This window comes from Callorhinus ursinus, unplaced genomic scaffold (assembly GCF_003265705.2).
Source record: "Callorhinus ursinus isolate GAN/ISIS: 27379988/994484 unplaced genomic scaffold, GSC_fseal_2.0 scaffold28, whole genome shotgun sequence".
Lineage (NCBI taxonomy): Eukaryota > Metazoa > Chordata > Mammalia > Carnivora > Otariidae > Callorhinus > Callorhinus ursinus.
In genome coordinates this window covers 21599858-21604515 of record NW_027397090.1, presented here as the reverse complement: position 1 = coordinate 21604515, position 4658 = coordinate 21599858, and positions in this window count along the sequence as shown.

The following is a 4658-nucleotide window of genomic DNA, read 5'->3' as shown; positions in this document are numbered from 1 at the left end:
ATATAACACCTGGTACTCATCACAATTCCCCCTCCTTAACCCTCATGAAACAGACTCCTAACTCTAGAGAACACACTGATGGTTACCAGAATGGAGGCGGGTGGGGGATGGGGTGAATAGGGGATGGGGATTAAGGAGAACATTTTTTTTTTATTAAAGATTTTTATTTATTTATTTTACAGAGAGAGAGAGACAGCAAGAGAGGGAACACAAGCAGAGAGAGTGGGAGAGGGAGAAGCAGGCTCCCCGCTGAGCAGGGAGCCCGTTGCGGGGCTCGATCCCAGGACCCTGGGATCATGACCTGAGCCAAAGGCAGACGCTTAACGATTGAGCCACCCAGGCGCCCCAGGAGTACATTTTTGACAACCCAATACTATTTCAACAAGGGAGGAAGTGTAAATAGCACATTAAAAGAGGCAACAAAGTCAAAGGCTTCTGCAAAGTGTGCTTGTATAATATTTTCATATGTTACTCAACTCTTCCCAGAGTCACCGAATGGAGAGAGAGAATATCCAGAAAGAGAAAATAACTGAGAGCTTTACATCGCAATTATCTCTACGTATATACAATCATATAATATGCTTTCTGTAACCAACACAACAGTAACAATAAGGTGGGAATTAATACCCCAAATCTGTAAATGGGGAGAATGAGGATTACAGAGGTTAAACCACTTTTTCAAGGTTACACAAGCAATAACTGATGAAACAGATCCCAGCTCAAGTCAGTCTTTCAACTACTACTGCTACCACTTCCTTTTGTCTATTTCTTAAGAGTTTCCAATTAAAGAATCACAGGGTTTTTTAAAAATATTAAATATCTGATCCACACGAGCCTCAACTAACAATTCCAGCTAAAGTTCTAAAACTTGGCATAGACATACCAGGTGAGAACAAGAGGAATGCACTTGTTCATAATTCTTTGGGTTGTCACTTGTTCCCCTTGTACCTATGAACATTTCTGCCTTCCAAAACAGGATTAGCAACACACAATATACTGTATGAGTCCAGTAAAATGAAGTAGGAGAGGCTTCCAATACATACTATGGGGCCTTCCTTCCTAAATACACCCTGTTTGAAACAGTATTAACCTGGTTTAACTTCTTCTACAAGCATTTACTGACCATCTCCTACGTTCTGGGCACCGAGCCAGGCCACGGGACTACAAAGTCAGAAAAGGCCCTTGTTCTAAAGAAGCGTGTGGTATGATAGGCAGAATTCCAAGATGGTCATTATGATTGCTGTACTCTAGTGTGCATACCCTGCATTATCCCCCCACTTGACTGCAGCCAAGACCAGTGAATATAACAGGTTATCACTTCTGTGATTAGGCTACTAATCAGTTGACTTTGGGTTAATCAAAAGGGAGATAATCCTGGGTGGACTTGAGCTACTCAAATGAGCTCTTTAAAGGAAGGTGAAGTCTCAAAAGTGGGAAGGAGGCAACTGTTGGTGGAGGACACTTCACAAGTAGTAGAACAGCCTCCAGACGCTGAGAGGAGTGGCTGACTAACAGCCAGCAAGAATATGGGGCCCTTAGTCATAAGACCACAGGGAAATGAATTCCAGCAACATCTTGAGAGAGCTTGGAAGCAGATCTTTACTTAGTTGAGCTTCCAGATGAGTATGTAGTCAGCTGACAACTTGATTTTACCCTTGTGAGACCCTCAGCAGAGCCAGTTAAAATCTGCCAGATTCTTGCCCCACAGACAGAGACAATACATTGGTGCTGACTTAAGCCCCTAAGTTTGAGGTAATTTGCTTTGTAACAATAGGAAACTAATAAAAAGTGTATAATTCATTGTATTTTTTTAGATTGGGAAATTGGTCTGTTTTCTTTTTCTTATTATAAAAGTATACTATTACATACTCATAGCCCTAAATCAGAAATTTATATGAAAAATATTAATTATAGAGCCAATCATTATTAAAGAAACACTTTCATTCTTTTTTTGATTAATGTTTTTAAAAAGATCAAGCATTATTGTTTTGCAATCTTTCTGTGCTACAGTATTGTATGCATATCTTTCTATATTTCATGTTCATGTATATCTTTAAAAATCAATAAAGATAAAAAGGCAGCACTTCCCAAACTGTGTCCTACACATCTACAAGATATTAATCAGTGTTTCAAGAATAAAAATCTTTGAGAAACACTGCTTACTATATTTTCTCTTTGGAAAATCATGATACCCATCAGCATATTAAAACTAGAGGAAATCTGGTAATAAAAAAGAAAATATTTTAACTTTTGTTATTACTTAACACACAAAGTTACTTCCTACAAGCTCTTGTATGCCTGTTAACAGAGGAGCATCTTTTCCTTAACAATATGATTTCAAACAATGAAGATACCTAAACCCTCTTGGATGAAACAAGGTATCACATGTATCTTTCAGTGAGCACCATTACTTTCCCAGAATCTAAGATGTTGAATTAAATTATGTGGACTCCCAAGTCTTTGACCTTGCTTAGTACAGAATTAATTAAAAGGTAAGGATAAGGGTCTATTTAATTCCCATGGTATAGCTGTCAACATAATGTGATTATAAAATTCACCTCTTTAAAATTACTTTTAAGAGTCTCCAGATCAAGAGACCTGACCTTACAGTATCATCATCAAATGCTATTTATAGTGTTATATTTTTGGCAATGCATTTTAAGTGCGATTTTCATACACTGGTGTGCATTTGGAGGATAATCAGGAAAGATGGCAGGTTTATCTTGACGTTTTAAACAATTGCAATTAGACATTTTTGTACGGACATAGAAGAGAGAAGCAGGATCAAAGCATAGCTGAAAGAATCAAGCAGTCTTTAGCTCAAAAAAGAACATATTTCAAAAAAATGACAGCTATCCGTAAGTGAATTGGGTGTATTTAACATTACCTCTTCTCTGGCTATATTTAAGTAGAGGTTAGATGACAACCTGCTTGAGATATTGTTGGGAAATTTCCCACTCTCAATTCAATGCTGTTGACTTCTAAAATCCAGTCAGTCTCCTATTGTGAACTAAAGAGTCTTCAAGAAAGGCCAAGTAGCAGTACAGTCCGGGCATTAAGGGGCAACCAGGTTGGTTACTTGAGATCAAGAAAAGAACGGTGTTCTTTCAGGAAGAAAAGCCAATTCTGGAGACCCAGGTACTCTGGGAGACAATGTCTGAACAGTGAGTATAAATAAAACTATAGGTCTGTATACCAAGGGCTATGAACTAAATTGTATCCTTCCCCCAAATTTAGATGTTGACGCCTTAACCCCCAATGTGATGCTATTTGGAGAGGTAGTTAGGTTTAGATGAGATCATGCAGGCAGGAGTGCTCACGATGGGTTTGTGCCGACGCTGAGCTTGTCCTTGTGAGGACACAGTAAGGTGGCCATCTGTAAGCCAGGAAAAAAAGCTCTCATCAGAACCTGGTTACTGGCGCCCTGAGCTCAGACTTCCAGCCACTGGAACTGTAAGAAATAAATTTCTGTTGTTTAAGCCATCCAGTCTATGTATTTTGTTACGACAGCCTGAACTAAAACACCAAAGTTATACTAGCTCAAGGCCTGGGAGGGACCTAAGCCAGTCTGTAGACCAAGTCAGGGCACACAAAAATCTTTAGAATTGTGCATGAACTGTTTGGAATGTTAACTTTAAAAATAAAACTGCCAGTTATCTTACCAGCAAAATATCGGAGAACTGCAATCCAGGCCAAGAAAGCGAGCCAGCGTCAAAACCACAGACAAGTCCAAGAACCAAGGAGAGGAAGATTCTCTTGCAGAGTAAGTTGGGAGGGCTGTTACAAACAAAAAGTCCACGGGAGTAAACCAGGGGTTTAAAGTATAACGGCTTTTCATCGGTTGGGCTGGTGGACCTGGGGAGAGACCCGTTCTTCCTCCTGCTGGAGTAATAGAGTAGCTAAAGCGCCATGCACAGGTGGGTCTCTTCCTGCTGGGCCTACGCATGACGGGAGGTGATAGGGCATGACAGCTCGCCTTTCTGGTTTCCTTTTACTAACTCCGACAGTAATGACACAAGCTGTAAATCAATGGTGGGCTGACTGGACTTATTTCATCGTTAGTTAAGTCCTTCCGGGTCTCCCTAACACGGAGAAAGACATAAGGTCTTCAGCGTTTCAAGGTATTCCTCTTCTTTCAAGGAGGCATTGAATGCGCAACCATCTAGCCGTAAAAAATATTACTATATTCGTACTCCAAATTGGTGCAACAGTTCTACCTGTTTGTTACCTTAGCTTAGTAACTACCAAGTCACTTTCCTTTTGAAGCGTGGGTTGGCCTGTGCAAAATAGGGTGTGGGATCTCACAGGTCCCTCAGGGCCAGTAATCCCGACAGCAGCATCTATGCCCAGCTTAGGGTCGTTTACTTCCGTACGTCACCGCCTTACCCAGAGCAGCGTATCACTCCTATTTCACACACGAACTTCCGCTTCTGAGCAGCCGGCTCACACTCCTCCGTTGGCCAGCCCGCGCGGCGTCTCCGGAAACAGAAAGAACGGCTGGGAAGGACCTGGGAGATGACGTCCTTCCGGCGCGCGGCGGGGGCCGGCCGCCCCGGCGGCTCCGGCGACGCGGAGGCGGGGCGCGAGGTGGGCGGGGCGGGGCGGGGCGCGAGGTGGGCGGGGCGCTGCTGGAGGCCTCCGGCGCGGGCGGGGCCCGA